The 18,897-nt window shown below is 44.9% G+C and overlaps 1 pseudogene; it reads right to left on the reverse strand.

Moving 5' to 3' along the window:
* Positions 1–2,942: 2,942 nt before the first annotated feature.
* On the reverse strand, positions 2,943–18,619 carry LOC122129159 (annotated as a pseudogene).
* Between the last annotated feature and the right edge of the window lie 278 nt (positions 18,620–18,897).

Raw genomic sequence — 18,897 nt, forward strand, 5'->3', positions numbered from 1 at the left:
TTTCTTGGCCTAGAATTCCCTTGATTTTGTTCCAAGCATTTAATGTACTGTTGATAATAAAGTTTATTGATTTAACCCTGTCCCTGGAAAAGAGAGCTACTAGTAGGCTGTTTTTTTTTAATTGATTGTTTTATATCTCTATCCATGGATCTTCATTTGTGTTATATTAAACGATCAACATAGAGCATCTGTGCAGCTACATGGTAAACCTCAAGATTTGGAAGGTTTAGGCCTCCCTCCTCTTTTGGATAGTGCAGCAGTTTCCTTTTCAATCTACTTGCTTTATTAGACCATATACGTACGTCCTTGAAAAAAGATTTTGGTGGAGTTATAAGAATAGTTCGGAATTTAAACAGGAATTTTAGTAGCCACATCATTTTGAAAAGATTTATCCTTCCAATTGGATTGATTTTCAGATCCTGCCACTGCTTAACATCCTCCTTAAACTTTTTAACAAGGGAAAGAAAATAGTTTTTAAACAACAGTTTTTCTTTCGGGAACTAATGTAACAACCCAGATACTTTTTTTTCTGCATCTGAAATTGCTTCAAACTGTCACTGTCCGTTTTGCTAAAGGGTTAACTACCATGAACACTGTTTTCCCTATGTTCATTTTGTAACCTGAGATCTTGGAGAATTAGGCAATGACTTCCATCAAATGTGGTACCGAAGTGTTGACATTACTTAAGTAAAGTAACAAATCATCTGCAAATAAGCTTAGTTTATATTGTATCTTAGTAATCATAATAATACCACTTATTTGTCTCTCGTATTTTTTGAGCCAATGGTTTGATTGCCAATGCAAATAATGAGGGTGATAAGGGGCATTTTTGGGCCATGCCGCTACTTAAGCACAGCACACAGAGTGTCTTGGAGAAGAGGGGCAAAGAAGGCGTACCCCGCTATCATTGTGCCTGACACAAGCCATTCTGTAGAAAACAAACAAACAAACAAGTAAGAATGAAATAAAATAAAGTACAAACAGCTTTTCTTTCATTTTGGCCCCGTTCACAGATTCCATGTGGACAACAAGGAACAGAGAAAAACATTCTAGAGTTATTTTTGTATGGTATGTCTGTAATGTGTGTGTGTGTGTGTGTGTGTGTAAAAATGAACCAAAAAAGCAACATGCATGCACCACAGATGTATATCCCTCAGGCTTGGATGGTCTTTTATTTTAGATGGAGAATAATTCCCAAAGTGTGAGACCCATCTGACATCACTGACCCATTATCTGCACTGCCTGAAGAAGGGTGAGAGGTTGACCCATTATCTGCACTGCCTGAAGAAGGGTGAGAGGTTGACCCATTATCTGCACTTTCTGAAGAAGGGTGAGAGGTTCACCCATTACCCATTACCTGAAGAAAGGTGATGGGAAAAGCTAAGTCATGCTGTTGGAGGAATGAAAAAAACGATGTCCGGGTTTAAGGGGGCTCTAATTCTTTGTCAAGCACCTAAACTAGCCAATGAGAGACCATAAACAAATAACATCATTCCACAGAGTTGTACAAAACAATCAAGAACAGTATCATGTAACATCTTTAACTCATAAACTGTGATGAGTATTTTAATGTAAAATAAGGGTGATACAGAAGTTGTGGTGTGAGCGCATATCAACGAGAAAATGCCAATATCACAGTGAGTTCCCCACATCCACACACTACAGGAGATTATCCAACAATATTTCCCTTTGTTTTTTGAATAGTCATACCAACAGACACACAAATTCCCCACCAACCAAATCAAATGGCCACCACTGCATAAACAGCTACATTCCGTCACAACACTTTCTGCTCATTAACTTTCAAAGGGCATGCTTCAAATATATCAATTCTTGGACGAGGTTTGTGAGACCTCTAGCAGCCAATAAGTCTGTACAGTACAAAGCACTGACACCTCATAACATTTAAGACGATCCATCTTTACAAGACGTTTTCCATGCAGCGGCTGATACCCGAATTGATCGGGCCACGATCTCCAGATTCTCCAAACCTGAGGTGCATTCAAGTTCAGCGAACGTTTGAGGCCAACAGGCTTTCTTTAAACTATTTAATTTTAACGTTCATGTGCAAATATTCCAAATTGTTTGATTTAAACGGTAACCCTTGGTCCAGTGTCTGTGTTTGTTTGCCGAGAACTACCTCTTAAGACTGCTTGTGTGTGTTCGCAAAGGTTTGCAGTGAACCCCAAGCAAAAGTAAAAAAATTAAATAGTTTGAAGATGATGGTGAACATTTGCCTTTGTTTGCTAGTTTGAATGCACCTCAGGTCAAGGGGGTATTCCAAGTTAAGGATCAGATCCGTTTTCAAAGTCAGCCACTACCAGGGTTCTGCACAGACAAAATGGGTCCGAACAAATACTGTACAAAATCGCCCCGTGGCTCCCAGAATATCCAAACATTATCAAACAATCTTTAGAAACAGTTTTTTTTTCATTTACTCTTGACAAAAAAGTTCATCCAAATTGTGTTGTTCTTTTTTTTCTCCATTCAGCAGTACAACAAGTTATAGCTCAGTAATGAGCAGAATTTATGAAATTACAAAAGAATTTCAAACAGCTGTTACACATGACATACAACAATTCAACTTTTGATTTTCAAAAAAAAAAAAAAATCACTTTCCTTACAGTCTGTCTATTCACATCAAACCTGATCTCTTATTGCTAAAGGGTAACAGCAAAGCCTACATACAGTCCCAGATAACTACTGACTGTGGAGAGGACCTGTGCTGAACCTAGCCTAAGTCTGACCTAAATTTGTACTGGATCCCGCCTAAGTCTGACCCAAGTCTGTACTGGTTCTAGCTAAGTCTGACCCAAGTCTGTACTGGATCTAGCCTAGGTCTGGCCTGGATGTAGTTCTCATGTGGAGTAGCTCCATGACAGACTCGGGTCAGAACCAGTGAGACTGTGAGCAGCCATCTCATCTTTACAATGGAACATGTTTTGTTGTTGTGGTTGTTGTCATTTCTTGTTGTTGTTTGTTTTTTGAATTGCAACCTCATCCTGATCGTCTTCATTTCCTTCATCTGTCTGTGTGTACTAAAGGTGCAGTATGTGAGCAGAAGCAAGCCGACTGTTAAATCACCTCAGCTAAGCAGAAGGGTGTTCTAAGTATGCAAGTTGTGCTGGATAGGTTGTTAGCTGAGGGGTTGCTAGACTATGATATGCTTTTTAAGTTGTTTGTTTGTTTATTTATTTTCTTGGCAAACATGAGAATCTCTGTGACACGTTGACACGTATAGGGTTGTCTAATGTGCCACACTGAGTGTCAATACATATATTTATTTATCAGTACAGAGAAATAAAATATGACATAGCCTTCATGCACGTACTCACACACACACGCTCACGCTCATACACACACACACACACACACACACACACATGTGATACAGCACAGTCCATTGAGTTGTGCCATGAAATCATTTCCATAAATACAATTTGTCTTACCTCAATACTTATTGATAAATTGCATGGTATGCCTAGCTATAGAAAACTAGCTCTCACCATGCTCAAGCCTAGCGAGTGACTTTGAAAACGTTGTGCTCAGGACTGTTAAGAGGCAGTAAAAATGCACACCACCATATCAATATATAGATCCATATAATAGATATTTTTTTCTCTTTATAAATAGCTTGTCTTTTTCCCTTCACATCTGTATATACACATTGAGCTTTTTTTATTTACAAGGTTTCCTCACACTGTATATTTATGTACATTGTGGAGAATGGCGTATGGAGGAAGCAAGCACATCAGTGAGCATCTTTTTTATCAACACAGTTCTTCTTCCTCGGAGCCATGGTTTCTGAAGGGGAGGGTGGACATTGGTCTTCAAATGAGAACATGATTAGTACAATACACACACTGTGTGAAAAGAAACTCAAATCATGTGGTGAGATTGGCAACATTAGTATTTCAGATCTGAACCAGTGTTATATGTTCTACTTTAGAAGGTCAACTTTTAATCCTCCTTGAAAAAAAAGGCCTTAGACCATTCTTAGTCCTTAGTGCAGCTGATCACATTTTAATCCTCCTCAAAGAAAAAGGCCTTAGACTATTCTTAGTCCTTACTGCATCTAATGACATATTTGATCATCTCCTGACAAAAGGTGCACCTGATGTTCAGCAAACAAGAACTTGGAGCAACACTGACTGACTGACAGCACAGTATGACGGCGTTATGGTCCAAACCAGATTCTGACCAGATTCTGACCAGAGACCTTCCAAAGCGGGCAGCTATCTACCTTCACCTGCTGGGGGAGCAGTGCACCGTTGTCCTACTTTGTTCAAACCTGGGTAAGATTTAGGCAAAGTGATTTTATCTCAACGTTTACTAAATGGACAAACATGTCCCTGGTTCAAACATTCCTTGCTTCGCTTAAATAATTACTATTTATTAATTGTCCTCCTTTGCTAATACATGGTACATTAAAGGTGGAGTCTGTGATTCTGGCTAAAGGTTGAGTCTGTGATTCCGACAAAAGGTTGTTGACATTTCAGCTCAACAGCCAATCAAATTACACCTGTCCAAAAGTGTTGATTGGCTGGAATAGTGTATGGATCGGTCTGATCTACAGAGCCAGAAATTTGCGGACTACACCTTTAAGCAAAGTGATTTTATCTCAGCGGTCACTAAATGGACAGAGGACATTTCCCTTTTTCAAAAATCACACACACACACACACACCTGTTGGAAGGTGTGGATGAGCTACTGCTGTGAGCCTTAGTCACAAGTGTGGTCATAGGGCCTTTACCATCTACACTGAATCAGCTATCGGCTCCTTCATGAACAGCAGGAGTCTGTGGTAGTATCACACTGAGGGGGACCAATGAGCTTAAACCACACGCATACACACACACAAACACACACACAGTCACACACACACACACACACACACACACACACACACACACACACATACACACACACATAAAACAAACATGCACACAGACACACACACACAATTGTCTAATACTCGACCATTTTCAACAACCAGATTATTTATCTTTTCCCACAGTACATCTTTACCCCCTCCCTATTCAAACCCCATCTCTTTGTATATACACCTTCAACTTAAATGTTTAACCCAGCTTCGAAAATAAAGTCATGTTGCTCCTATTTTCCTCTTATATATTTTTTAAAGTGTGTCATCTTGTGGTTATATCATAAACTATTTATTTTGTGGACATTCTTAGAATTTATGCATTACCTGACATACCCACTACTTCACTGGACAATGAGCGAAAGGGAAGTTGTTCTGATTGGCCAACTCCTGAGAGCAGAAACCCGATTGGATAGAACAGATGCCATGTTCATTGTGACCTCACCGACACCGTGCAGGGAAATCAGATTAGCTGTCGTGAAAGAGAGCGCTAAAGATGCCTTAAGTGTCTTTTATTTAATTTCTCTGCAGCTCTGCTCCGTCTTCGTAGGTCATTAAAGGCAAAATAGGTAAGGCAAAGAAAAAGATAAAGACACAAACAACAGAAAAAATAACAACATTAAAAAACTTGTTACGATGTTTAAAAAAAAGAACTGACTTTGTGTCCTCTGTTGATGCATCACGGTTGTGTTCTGCCAGTGGTACTTCTGGTTTCTGTACACTGTTTTCATATTGATCTTATATACTGTTTATTGACAATGTCATGTCGTAGTCTGTAGGGAAAGCTAGTATGAAGGGCTATTTTGGGCACTACAGGCCTCCGTAGTTGCAGTAGATGATGCGATCCAATCCTGTGCAGGTGGAGAACATGGGTTGGGTGTATAGCATCCAAGAGTGGTGGAGGGGGTGTTGGTGTATGAGGTTGCAGTGGAGGTGGTCTGGGATTGGGTGAGGGTGTCGTGATGTCATAATGCCGTGCTCTCTGAGTCCTCCTCTGGCTCCGCCCTGCCCGAGGCCTCCAGCGCCACGGCCGCCATGACCACAGAGTGCCTGTGGAGGGCGCCGTACGCCACCTCCAGAATGCCGTCCAGCTCCACGTTGATGGCGGGAATGTCCAGGTTGCAGAAAGATTCTGACGGGGGCAGTGGATAAGTGAGGGAGGGGTCAAAAAAGGAAGGAGGAGTGGATGGCAAAAGAGAGATGTAAGAGAAGAATGAATTTAAAAGATAGCATTGATGAAACAAGAGAAGAAAAAGCAAAGAAAAAGAGGTAAATATGTCATTATGCAATTTAGTAAGTAATTAAACAAACTTGACTCTTTGATATGTGGAACAGGTGCACTGACCAATGTTTAACATACAATTATAGACATTATATTAATGTGGTGTTTCTCCTGGTCATTGTAGAGGGTACCACCATCAGAATCACTGAACAATCGTTGGACACATGAGCGACTGGCGACATACGACTGACGCCACAGCTGTAGTTTTTCTAAACATTTGTCATTTTCACTGACTTGATTTGAAGTAAGTTGTTAATTTCTGAATGACCGTAATTACATTTACATTTAGTCATTTAGCAGACGCTTTTATCCAAAGCGACTTACATATGTGCAACTTACAATGTATACACATTTTACATTTACACTGATGGCACACTGCACATCAGGAGCAATTAGGGATTCAGTGTCTTGCTCAAGGACACTTCGACAGGCAATCTCCTGATTACTAAACGACTTCTCTACCTCCTGCGCCACTGCCGCCCGATAATGATTGTAGTGCTCTCAAATGACCAGGCAAACAGGGAGAACACTGTTACACAATGTAGGCCCACATTTCATTGACGGCCAACTGGCAAGGAGCAAAGGAACCAGCAATGAGCAAAGTCTGCCGCGCGTGAAACTAACGACAATTTAATATATTGGCAAAATCATATTGCTAATTTAATACCGTGAGATAGATCCTAAGCGCAAACATAGGTGGGTCAGCACAATATCTTTAGTTCATGCGCGTCGGACTTCGCTAGCCGCTTTGCTCGTTGCCCGTCAATGAAACTAGGGCCCTGTGTGTGTGTTCATGCCCTTGAGGACTGAGAAGGAGCACATCTGCATCAGCAGCAGCAACACTGCTGGGGCGAAACATCTGGTGAGAAAAACAACATGTTTTTTCACGATGAACATACAACATTTAATCAGCGACCATGACCAGACCAATGCAGCTAAGGAAAGCACTGCCTCACCGTGAAGGACATATATTTTAAATGTCAAACTTAGGCTAATGTTACAACAATATAACATAAGGCCTGGAGAGATCACGAGGCTCTGTTGGGCTCTGTAGTGCTTCTCATAGCTGCCGCTGATGCTGTTTATGGGAGCTGGGACACACATGGTCATGGTGCCCAGGGATCGTTGCAGAGGGTCCGTTGGTGGAGGGCAAGCACAGGCAGGGGCAACAGGGTGCTGTTTGACTGGTGATGGGGGGGGGGGGGGGGTGGTCAGAGGGCAGATTGATCCCAGGCCCAAGCACTGCACTGGGTTCAGGGGGTCGACCAGAGGGTGGGAGCGGGGAGCTGTGGGGTAAGTTGGGGTAGGGGGCACGGGCGAAGCAGAAGTCTGTCACTTCATGTTGAGTGCTTTGAAATGGACTCCTTACTTATGAACACTCTTTGCCGGTGTGTGTGTGTGTGTGTGTGTGTATGTGTGTGTGTGTGTGTGTGTGTGTGTGTGTGTGTGTGTGTGTTGTGTATGTATGTATATGTGTGTGTGTGTGTGTGTGTGTGTGTGTGTGTGTTGTGTGTGTTTGCTTGTACACTTGCACATGGCCTCTTCGATCAGACTGGTCCACAAAGCCATGCATTGCTTCAGCCTCTCAGCCCTCCATGCACAGGTGGAACAGGACGGTTAGTGGAGGACCATACACACACAGCGGTGTCATACTTACATACATATATACTCACATATACGTATACATACATACATATATACACATACATATATATTCATATATACGTATACATACATACATATATATACATACATATATACTCATATATACGTATGCGGATCCGTGTGAACAGGTATATGCACGTATACGGAACGGAGAGCCAGACCAGGAGTTATTAGCGTGAATGCTTGGACGGTGGCTGGGAAGGGTCAAGCTTTAGTGTACAGTCGTAGCCTGCTTACCCCTCACTCACTGCCTCACACTGAACCAATGACTGGCCTCATACCGCTGCAGGTAAACAACAACAAGAGGAGTCGACAAAGAGGATATTGAGTTTGGAAACATTTAGCAAAAATGGCCATAATTATCATATTAAGTCCAATAACCTTAAACAAATAATAATAATTTAACTGAATTGAAATTTCTGAATTGAATTGAGTTATCGTGAACAAGAACAATAAGATCTTTAAACGTTTAGCACACATGTTTGTAACTGCAGAGACATAGAGCATTTGTAATATGGTGGCAGGATAGCCTGGGTAAGATGTATCTGGCTTTCTCATTGAAAAAGGCAACATGTCAGAAATGAAAGTGATTCAAAGGAAAAAGAGAGAGAGGGAGGCAGACGGAGAAGGACGAGAAGAGAGAGAGAGAGAGAGAGAGAGAGAGAGAGAGAGAGAGAGAGAGAGAGAGAGAGAGAGATGATAATGGTTGGAACAGCACTCATCTCTGGTATGAACCTGACCCTGATCTAGCCTGTATCATGGCCAAATCACTCACAGAGCCAACACCTACCTACTCACCAAAACAATGCATCACTTTTACCCCTACAGAATTATTGGTGATCTGCATCCTTACCAGTGGACATGCTATCTGCATCCTTACCAGTGGACATGCTATCTGCATCCCAAACCAGTGGACATGCTATCTGCATCCATCCATACAACCATACAACTATACATACATATGTACATATACATACATACTCTGCATACATACTACATACATATTCTGCATACATACATACATACATACATATTTTGCATACATACTCTGCATACATACATAAATACATAACTACATCCATACATAGTACAACCATACATACATACAAACATACATACATACATATATACATACATACATACATACTGTATATACAATCTGTGAGGTGAACAGCATCCTTACCAGAGGGCATGCTATCTGCCTCCTTACCAGAGGGCATGCTATCTGCCTCCTTACCAGTGGGCGTGCTATCTGCATCCATACATCCATCCATCCATCCATAAATATTCTGCATACATAAATACATACATAATGTATGTAGATGTGATGTAGATGTGATGTGATGTGATGTGAGCTGCATCCTTACCGGTTGACATGCTCTCTCCAGGGGACAGCCCCTCCAGCAGGCCACCGTGCTCCAGGGGCAGGGGGGAGGAGCCCGGGGTGCTGGGGGGCTGCGGCGGGGGCAGGCTGGGCCGCTGGCGGGGTTTGGGTGCAGGCCGGGCCTTGGGCAGGGTGCCGGTGGAGCTGGCGGAGAAGGAGGGGGGCGTGGTGGCCTGCGACTGGCACTGGCTGGGCGAGGCGATGGTGGCGTAGCCCTGCGGGTAGCTGAAGCTGTAGGGGGACGGCGTGCTCGGCGGGGTCGGGGACAGGCTGATGGGCGAGGGCTGTCCGGTGGACTGGTCGGACGGAGGGTAGGAGCCTTTAGGGGGGATGGGGGCCAGCTTCTTGGAGACTGGAGCAGGACGAAGAGGGAAGAGAGATTTAATATAAAAACAGGCAAATGCACTCACACACTCACTATCTCTCACACACACACACACACACTCACTCACTCACTCACTCAGTCACACACACACACACACACACAGACACTCAATCACACACACACACACACACATATTGTAGAGGAATTCATCTCACTGAACATAGTTAACTGTTAAGCTTCCCTGAAATACTACATAGATATGTTATCAAGAGTCAGAAGGGGAGATCAGCAGAGTCTTATATTTAGCATACAGCTACAATGACATGCATGCACATCAGTAAACAGAGTCTTTAACTCAAACACACATACCTTTCCGTAGAGTGTGAGGACTCTGATCAGTGCACAGCGAGTGTCCACTAGATGGCGCTGACTGCATGGCTTTCTGGGCCAATCACAGGGGAGAGTTCCTTGTTCTTCAAAGTACTGATGGAAAGCAGGCAATTAGCCAGTGAACTCACAGACACACATACTCACAAACACAGTACATACTTACAGACACACATACTCACAAACACAGTATATACTTACTCGCTCCATCACTCAACATCTTCCCCATAGGCTCACCACTGAACCATTAAAAAAAGTCACGTGCGAAGGCACAGCTGCAGCCATTCCACGATAAAAAAAAAAAAATGAATAAAAAAATACAATAAACATCCCCATGAAGGATAGCCATCTAGTCCTGTCATTAGATGATAACAGCCAAACGGGGGCAGTACAAGAAAAACAAACGTCCTTAATTTGCAACAGAAGAGCGAGCAGCTGCCCATGGGGTGGGCCAGGGCTGGGTGTGGGTGTAACTCTGGCATAAGCTGGCATAAGCTTTCACTGGTGATGGATGTGTTCGCAAGAGCGATGGCTTCCACAAAATGGAAAATATGGACTTTGAAAATTGATTTGCAAATGAAAAGAAGACAGGGATGTTGACAAATTAAGGTCACATGACTTTTAGAATGAGCAGATGCAGTTTGGACACTACTGAGGAAGCCCTTCTTGGTCTATTTGTTTCTCCCTCTCTTTCCCTCTCTTTCTCTCTCTCTCTCTCTCTCTTTCTCTCTCTCTCTCTCTGTTTCTCTCTCTTCTGTCTATATGTTGCTCTTTCAGACCCCTGACAAAGACATGTTTCTGTCTGTCGCGATGATATTTGTAATCGGGCGCAACCCAAGACAGCCTCGGGCAGCGCGTCCAGTGTGCATTTACCTAGTCAGCCGGGGTCCTCGCTCACGCCCGCAGATACAGGCGGCCCAGGGAGGCGGGGCGGACTGGGAGAGGAGGGGGCCGAGGGGCGGGTCGAGGCGGCAGAGCGGGGGCTTGGTGTAGAGGGGGGCGGGGGCGGAGGGGTAGGGGCGTTAGATTCGGAGGGGAACGGGCCACAGGCGGGCGCGGCGGGGCTGAGGGTGGGGGTGAGCGGGGTGAGGGACACATGCGCCGCGTGCTCACACAGAGACATCTGCCTGGGCAGCAGCAGCAGAGAGCTGGGCTTGGGGTTGGAGTTGATGTCCAGCGAGGGGGAGCGCGCGGACGACGAGACGTGGGGGTGCGGGTGCGGGGACGGGGACAAGGACGGGCACGGGGACAGGGAAGGACACGGAGACGGCGGCAAGGGCGGGGGGCTGTAGCCAGACCAGCGCGGAGGTGGGGAGGGGCCCGGGGCCACTGACTCGGGGCCGGGGGCCACAGGACGAGAGCAGGATGAGGACCTGGAGTGGTGATGGTGGTGGTGATGGTGGTGGGGGTGCTGGGGGTGTAAGTGGTGTTGGTGGTAGTGCGAGGAGAGGTGTGAGTGATGAGAGTGCGAGTAGCAGGAGAAGGAGGAGGAAGTGGAGGGCGTGAAAGGGGAGGGAGAAGGGGAGGAGGAGGAGGAGGAGGAAGAGTAGGCGGAGTAGGGGTACGGAGGCGGGGGCCTCTCCTCCTCCGGGGAGGGGTAGATGTAGCAGGTGTCCGACCAATTGTTGGAGGAGAACACGTCGTCAGAGCTGCGGAAACGTCCAGAAGACACACAGAGTGCGACGTGAAATAGATAAAGAAGAGAGAGAGGAGAAGGACACAGTTGACCTCAGCTGAGAGAGGAAGGGGGGAGTGTGGGAAACGTAGTTTATTTAGTGAAATAGATAAAGGAGAGAGAGATGGTGAGAAGGACACAGTTTCAAAGCAGGTGGCCGGAAAGAGGGACACCTGGTCTAAGAGGGTAACGGGGGAGTGTGGGAAACGTAGTTTATTTCATGTGAGCATTCTGAGGTGCTTTGAAGGTTATTTAGAGGGTTTTGGGACTACAGCTGTTTGGGTTCAGGTTAACATTTTAGCACCGGTGAAATCTGTGAGGCTAAACACAGTAGTGTAGGATGGAGGGTGAGTTAGTGAGGGACAGAACATAAACAAATAGAAGGAAAAGCGAAAGAAGGAAAAAGTGAAAAAGGTAAACGAGGGTCATGCCAAATGCACCCATAGGGCATTGAGTGTCTATGTATATTTATATATATATATATACACAGTCCAGTGTGCATTGTGTGTGCATTTTTCTGCATTGTGTAATATAACGCACATGAGCTGTGCTGGCCTGAAGCACTCAGGGGGAGCAAAGCTGTGTTTGTGTTCTCAGGAGGAAGCCCATACTGAGTCCATTAACTACAAATGCACATGGCTTGGCAGATCAGAAGGATCTACACAAACACACAAACACACACACACACACACACACACACACTCAAGACCATGTGATCTGCTGTTTACATCACATATCTGATTCATAGCACATATCTCATTCAAGAGGGTGATTGATGACAAACACAGGCGAAGCAAAGTGACACGAAGTGAGTTTAAAGACAGAGTTAACACTCAAGAGACAACATGATGGACAGAGTACGACATGAACAGAAAAGAGTAGAGGTGAGAATGAAGGTAGAGAGAAAGAGAGTGAAAGAGAGAGAGAGGAAGAGAAAAATAGGGTGAGAGATAGAGAGGGAGAGAGAGGGTGAGAGAGAGAGAGAGGAAGAGAGAAAGAGGGTGAGAGAGAGAGAGGGGCGAGAAACAGCCACAGAGAAAAAACAGGCAAGAAAGAAGCACCGCTGATCCAAAAGAAGAAGCAGACAGTGTATTATTGTTAATCAGAGTGTGTCTTGGAGAGACACAAGGAAAAACACTATCGTGAGTCATTGTGTGTGTGTGTGTGTGTGTGTGTGTTTGTGTGTATCCGTGTGTGTGTGTGTGTGTGTATGTGTGTGTGTGCGAGTGTGTATCTGTGTGTGTGTGTGCGTGTGTGTATCTGTGTGTGTGTGTGTAGGTGTGTGTGTATGTGTGTGTATCTGTGTGTTTGTGTGTGTGTGTGTGTGTGTGTGTGTGTGTGTGTGTGTGTGTGTGTGTGTGTGTGTTCAGAGGCCATAAGTTAATGGGTGTTTATTAAAATGTGTTGTCATTCAATGCCAGGTGGTTATCCTGTTGGGAGCCCTGCTGGTGGCCTTACCTAGCACAATGTGTGTGTGTGTGTGGTGTGTGTGTGTGTGTGTGTGTGTGTGTGTGTGTGTGTGTGTGTGTGTGTGTGTGTGTGTGTGTGTGTGAGAGTGTGAGTGTGTGTGTGTGTGTGTGTGTGTGTGTATGTGTGTGTGTGTGTGTGTGTGTGTGTGTGTAGCTGGTTATGAGTTATTGAATGTCTTGATCAGAGCAAGCCAGGATGGCGGTTTTGTGGGGACCCCTCCTGCCCTCGAGTCCTTACCTGACGCGGTCGCTGCTGCCCCCCGGGGTGTGGGGGAGGGGAGGCGTACAGATCCCCAAACTCATCCCCGGGCAGGCAGGGGCCCTGGAGGCTCGGCGGGGTCGACGAGGTCTTCCGTGCCGACGATGAGCCGCGGCCGCGACACCCACGATGTGTCCATCACCCGCACCCCCATGCTGCTTTACACACACACGCGACCCCGACCAATCACAGAGCGGGAGAGGAGTGGCGGGGCACACACACGGCCAATCGCATGGGGGGAGGAGAGAGGCGGGACACACGTGACCAATGAGAGAGCGGGATCAGAGACGGAGGTGAGACACAGAGTTCCAACCAACACTCAGTATTAAGAAGCTCATAAATGTAAAAAAAAAAAATTCTCATTAGTCATAATATTTTGCTTTACTTTTAAAGTAACTTTTAAATTATGTTTTCTTTCTTCAGTTCAGAAGTATTAATATTATTATTTTTATTATTATTATTGTTATTATTATTTAATATTAAGATCAAGATTATCATGTGTGAGAATATGTCAAATAGAGGTTATATTCACAAAGGGCAAATTGCAACAACCACAACATCATCCTTTCTCATGTTATAAATACAGGCCTTTGTGAGACATTACTGAGAATATGGTCAAAGTGAACATCAGTGATGAGGAAAGGGTGAGACTAAACTGAGCAAAAGAGAGAGAGGAAAGTGGTACCATACCTCTGGATTTTCCTAATGCTGCCATAGGTCAAACAGAAGAAACTAGCCGTTAGTCTTGGACAGAAACATCGCTAGAAGAGCCAAGAGTAGCACTGTACTTAAACTCTGTGTCATAACACTGACATAACCATGTCCTAGCAGCCGTCATATCCTGTCATAAGCTGTCGTGACAATCAATGTCCAGTGATATAATCATTATTAGAATTATCCGCTAATGGTTATGATGATGTTTTGATACTAGCAGGTGATATCAGCCTGGTATAGCATCAATATACAATTTTGAGAGTTGTCATGGTGATTTCTGATAAAGATAACATGGGATTTTACATCACTGGGGCACTGACTGCCGTGGTGATTAATAACAGGTGCCTTATGTCTGCCATAACATGCTTGTGACATGTACAGAGGGTTCAAGTATGAAGTTACCCAACCTTGATGGGTAGAAGGGAAGAAGAGAGTAATATAAGACCCTAATTTAAGGAAGGGCGAGTGAAAGAGATTTGTGCATGCAAAGAGGAAATTATGGGGGGGGAGGCGGGGGGGGGGGGCGGGGCGCACACACACCCTCCCATTAGAGTTCCCCCTGAGCTGGCCCACTGGTGAGCCAATTACCAGATTCATTAACAAAAAATTAGGACGTTTCCCACTAGACAGAAATGCACCCAAAAATAAATAGCAGGGATGACTGCGGGCAGATTAGAGTTGCTTGTATCCACACATGGTAAAGGACGAGATGGACAGCGTTGTGGGGTAGTTGCATCCACACATGGTAAAGGACGAGATGAACAGCGTTGTGGGGTAGTTGCATCCACACATGGTAAAGGACGAGATGGACAGCATTGTGGGGTAGTTGCATCCACACATGGTAAAGGACGAGATGGACAGCGTTGTGGGGTAGTTTTATAATTGCACTCATGCACCAGTGAACCCTGGGTCACCACTGGACGGATATGGAGAGTTTGTGGATCACGTTTAGTCAGACAGGAAACATGGATAGCACTGTGATCCTCCTCGAAACGGCTGATTTGTCTTAACACCGACACAGAAACTTCTCCGTTGAAAACCATAGTAGCCAACAGGAATGTCAGGGAACTCCAAACGGGATTCCCAGTGGATCTGACTTGCTGACAACAGCAACTATTTTTGCAGCTGCCTGAGGATGTGTGGGCCGCACTGACCGCATGAGGCCAGAGCTTAGAGGATTTGCCCCTCTTCCCCTACACCTCTCCACCACACAGGAAGGTGATTCACAACAACAATACGTTTTTTCACACATACATGTTTCGCTTGTCTATACTGTGTACTGCATTCAAAAGTTGGAGGGGTATTTGAAATTTTAAACAAAGCCAGCATTGTCTTCGTCATCATCATCATCATCAGCTTCATCACAACCATCCTATTCCTCCTTCATGCCTTATTCATTATGATCATCAGGATCATCATCATCATCATCATCATCAGCAGCAGCACCCTCACTCTACCCTTCCTCCTCCTTCTCCTCTTCATCATCATCATCATCAACTTCATCATCACAATCATAACCCCTGACCTCATCTTTGTTTCAAGTGCTCCACAGGACCAAAAGATGAGAAAAAGAAGAAGAATCCTCCCTGGCCTGAGCCTCCCTCTGTCTGTTTGTCTGTCTGACTCTGTATGTCTCTCTGTCTGACTCTGTCTATCTTTCTGACTGCCTGTCTTTCTGTCTGTCTGTTTGTCTTTCTGTCTGTCTGTTTGACTGTCTGACTCTGTCTGTCTGTCTGTCTGTCTGTCTGTCTGTCTGTCTGTCTGTCTGTCTGTCTGTCTGTCTGTCTGTCTGTCTGTCTGTCTGTGTGTCTGTGTGTCTAATGAGTGCTGAGCTCTATTGATTAAAGTGCAGTGGAGAGGAGAGAGCGCAGCCTGGTCTGGCTAATTAGCTGAGCTCCACTCCGCTCCACTCTACTCTACTCCACTCAGAGGGGGGGGAGAAGACAGATTAGACCACGGCCCCAAGGGCAGAGAGAAAGAGAAAGACTGAAAGAGGGAGAGAGAGAGAGAGAGAGAGAGGATGAGAGAAAGAGAGAGAGAGAGAGAGGATGAGAGAGAGAGAAGAGGGGAGATGTGCTAATCCTTTACCCATTCCCTGGGCAGTTTATTGCAGATAGCTTTCATTCTCTCCCTCCCTCTCTCTCTCCCCCTCTCTATCATGCTCTCATTCCTTCTTCTCATTTGACACATACTGGATATCACCCTCCCTTTCTGTTCTCTTCCCATTCTCAATAATCTCACAATCTCCCTCCACCTCAATTTCGCTCACACGCTCCTCTCTCTCTCTCTCTCTCTCTCTCTCTCTCTCTCTCTCTCTGACTCACGGATGGAGAAACACATATACAGGCAGACAAAGACACAGACACAGACATAGACCCCCATATAGCACTCTGAGATTCTTCTGAATGCATTACAAATTAAATTAATTATTATTATTATTATTATTATTATTATTATTATATACCACCTAGTCAGACCCGAGGGCACAACCCTCAGCACATGACAGTGTCACATGCCATAACACAACGACTACTAGACTACTAAAGACGGCAAAGTCAGGATGTTTTTGATCAAGCACAGCCATGTTTATAAACTGCATCATGCTCTAATCTGTCTGACCTCACCCATATGCTGCACCAACAGTAGATCTCAGTTCACTCAGTGCCCTTGGCACATACACACAGCGAAGGGCACTGCCCCCTAGTTCCTGTGTGTGGCGCCCAAGAGCAGGAACTCTCTGGTTAAGAGAAGTTACGGCTCTAACCGGCCAATCCCTACAGTGGGAACGTCATTCTTGGCAGAAACTTTCGGAACCTTGCTACCTGGGCTCAGAGTGAACATATAGGCCCTCACCCGTCTTTCTTGTAGAACTCCAGCATCATGTTGTCGGTGGCGACGCTGAGCGGGCGGCGGCTCTGGTCCGACTGCTTGCGTTCGGAGTGGTCCATGTCGGGCGAGGGCATGGAGCTGTAGTTGGCGTTGTGGTTGGTGTGCACGGGGCTGCCGTAGTTACCCGTCACGTTGAACTCGATCTCTGGGGGACGAGAGGGGTCAAAGGTTAGTTCCCAACAACCAAAAGCAAAAAAAGTTAAATGTGATTTGAGTGTTATGTTCCATGCGTTTGTGTGTGTGTGTGGTGTGTGTGGTGTGTGTGTCCATTCATGTGTGTGTGTGTGCGCAAAGTGTGTGTGTGTGTGTGTGTGTGTGTCTATTCATGTGTGTGTGTGTGTGCGCGTGTTTGTGCGTGTCCATGCTTGTATGTCTGCGAGAATCTGTGCACATCTGCCTGTTTGGATGTCTAAGTTTGTTAATGTGTGTAAAGATGATGTGTTAATGTGTACGTGTGTGTGTGTGTGTGTGTGTGTGTGTGTGGTGTGTGTGTGTGTGTGTGTGTGTGTGCCTTTCTCACCACCAGGAAAGATCCAGTCTGCATGCTGGATAATGGGCTCCAGAATGCTGACTATCTGCAGAGAGACGGTTGTCATCATCTCGGTGATGTTCCTTCAGGAGAACCGGAGAACAAACATGGAACAGGGAGAAGAGAACAGTCACGCAAGCCGCAAACAACAAGAATCTTCAATAAGATAGTTAGAACCAACTCAAGCACTTTAGAACTCCTTAGAACATTAGGAAGATTTGAATGTACACGACATTCCTTATTAACAACATAAGTTGCTGAAGAACTTGCAGGCCTCTGAAATGTTCCCATTTTTATATATTTTCTAAAATATAACGCAGAAAGAAAGCCTGACTAACGCTGCTGGCTTGTCCTTTTTGTTTACCCTAACTAAATTTTTGATAAATATATTGTTTTGAAATATGCTGAAATACATTACAACTACTCAACCCTACTGTCAGATTTGATTAACTACATATTGATGTTTTCCTCCATTCTCTTTAATAACCTGCAAGCTGTTTAATTACTTGTAAGCCAGCCCAGACATGGGGCAAAGATGGATGAATGTGCTCAATGTGATTAAAGCCTGTGTGTGTATTAACAGGTGGAGTAGAGGGTGAGACATTGTCTGTGTGTGTATTCAACGGGTGGAGTAGACGGGTGAGACCATGTCTGTGTGTGTCTGTGTGTGTATTAACGGGTGGAGTAGAGGGTGAGACATGTCTGTGTGTGTATTAACAGGTGGAGTAGAGGGTGAGACATGTCTGTGTGTGTATTAACAGGTGAAGTAGAGGGTGAGACATGTCTGTGTGTGTATTAACGGGTGGAGTAAAGGGTGAGACATGTCTGTGTGTGTATTAGAGGGTGAGACATGTCTGTGTGTGTATTAACAGGTGAAGTAGAGGGTGAGACATGTCTGTGTGTATATTAACGGGTGGAGTAAAGGGTGAGACATACCCTTCATTGTTATCCCAAAGCAGGTTGGGTCCCAGCACGATGGCGATGTTCCCCGGCGTCATCTTATTAGCATCCTCGTACTCGTCTAGCTTGGCCAGAAACTTGATTAAATACCTGTGGGGGGTGGGTGACAATTAAACCTCAACGGATCTGTGTGTAGGAATTCTGTAAAAACACTGAGAAAAAAACTGAGAAAAAGAAAGAACTATGAAAGTACTGGATCTGATGGGGAAACAACATGTTTACATAGATGGGGAAACATGTTTACATAGATGGCTCATATGAAGTCATGTCAGCCTGTGCAGAGGGTGTTAGTGCCTTAATGCATTTCACATACTGAAGGTATAGAAGACATCAGATGTTTTAAAATGGAGCTCTGTGAAGTACAGCAGTTGGGAATGTGATTTAAGTGTCCTCGAGTCAACGCTGATACGTGACCGACAGCAGTGTTCTACAGGACCTTTAGAGATGCTATAACTGTACTCTAACTAGCCGTATTAT

Source organism: Clupea harengus, unplaced genomic scaffold, assembly GCF_900700415.2.
Source record: "Clupea harengus unplaced genomic scaffold, Ch_v2.0.2, whole genome shotgun sequence".
Classification (NCBI taxonomy): domain Eukaryota; kingdom Metazoa; phylum Chordata; class Actinopteri; order Clupeiformes; family Clupeidae; genus Clupea; species Clupea harengus.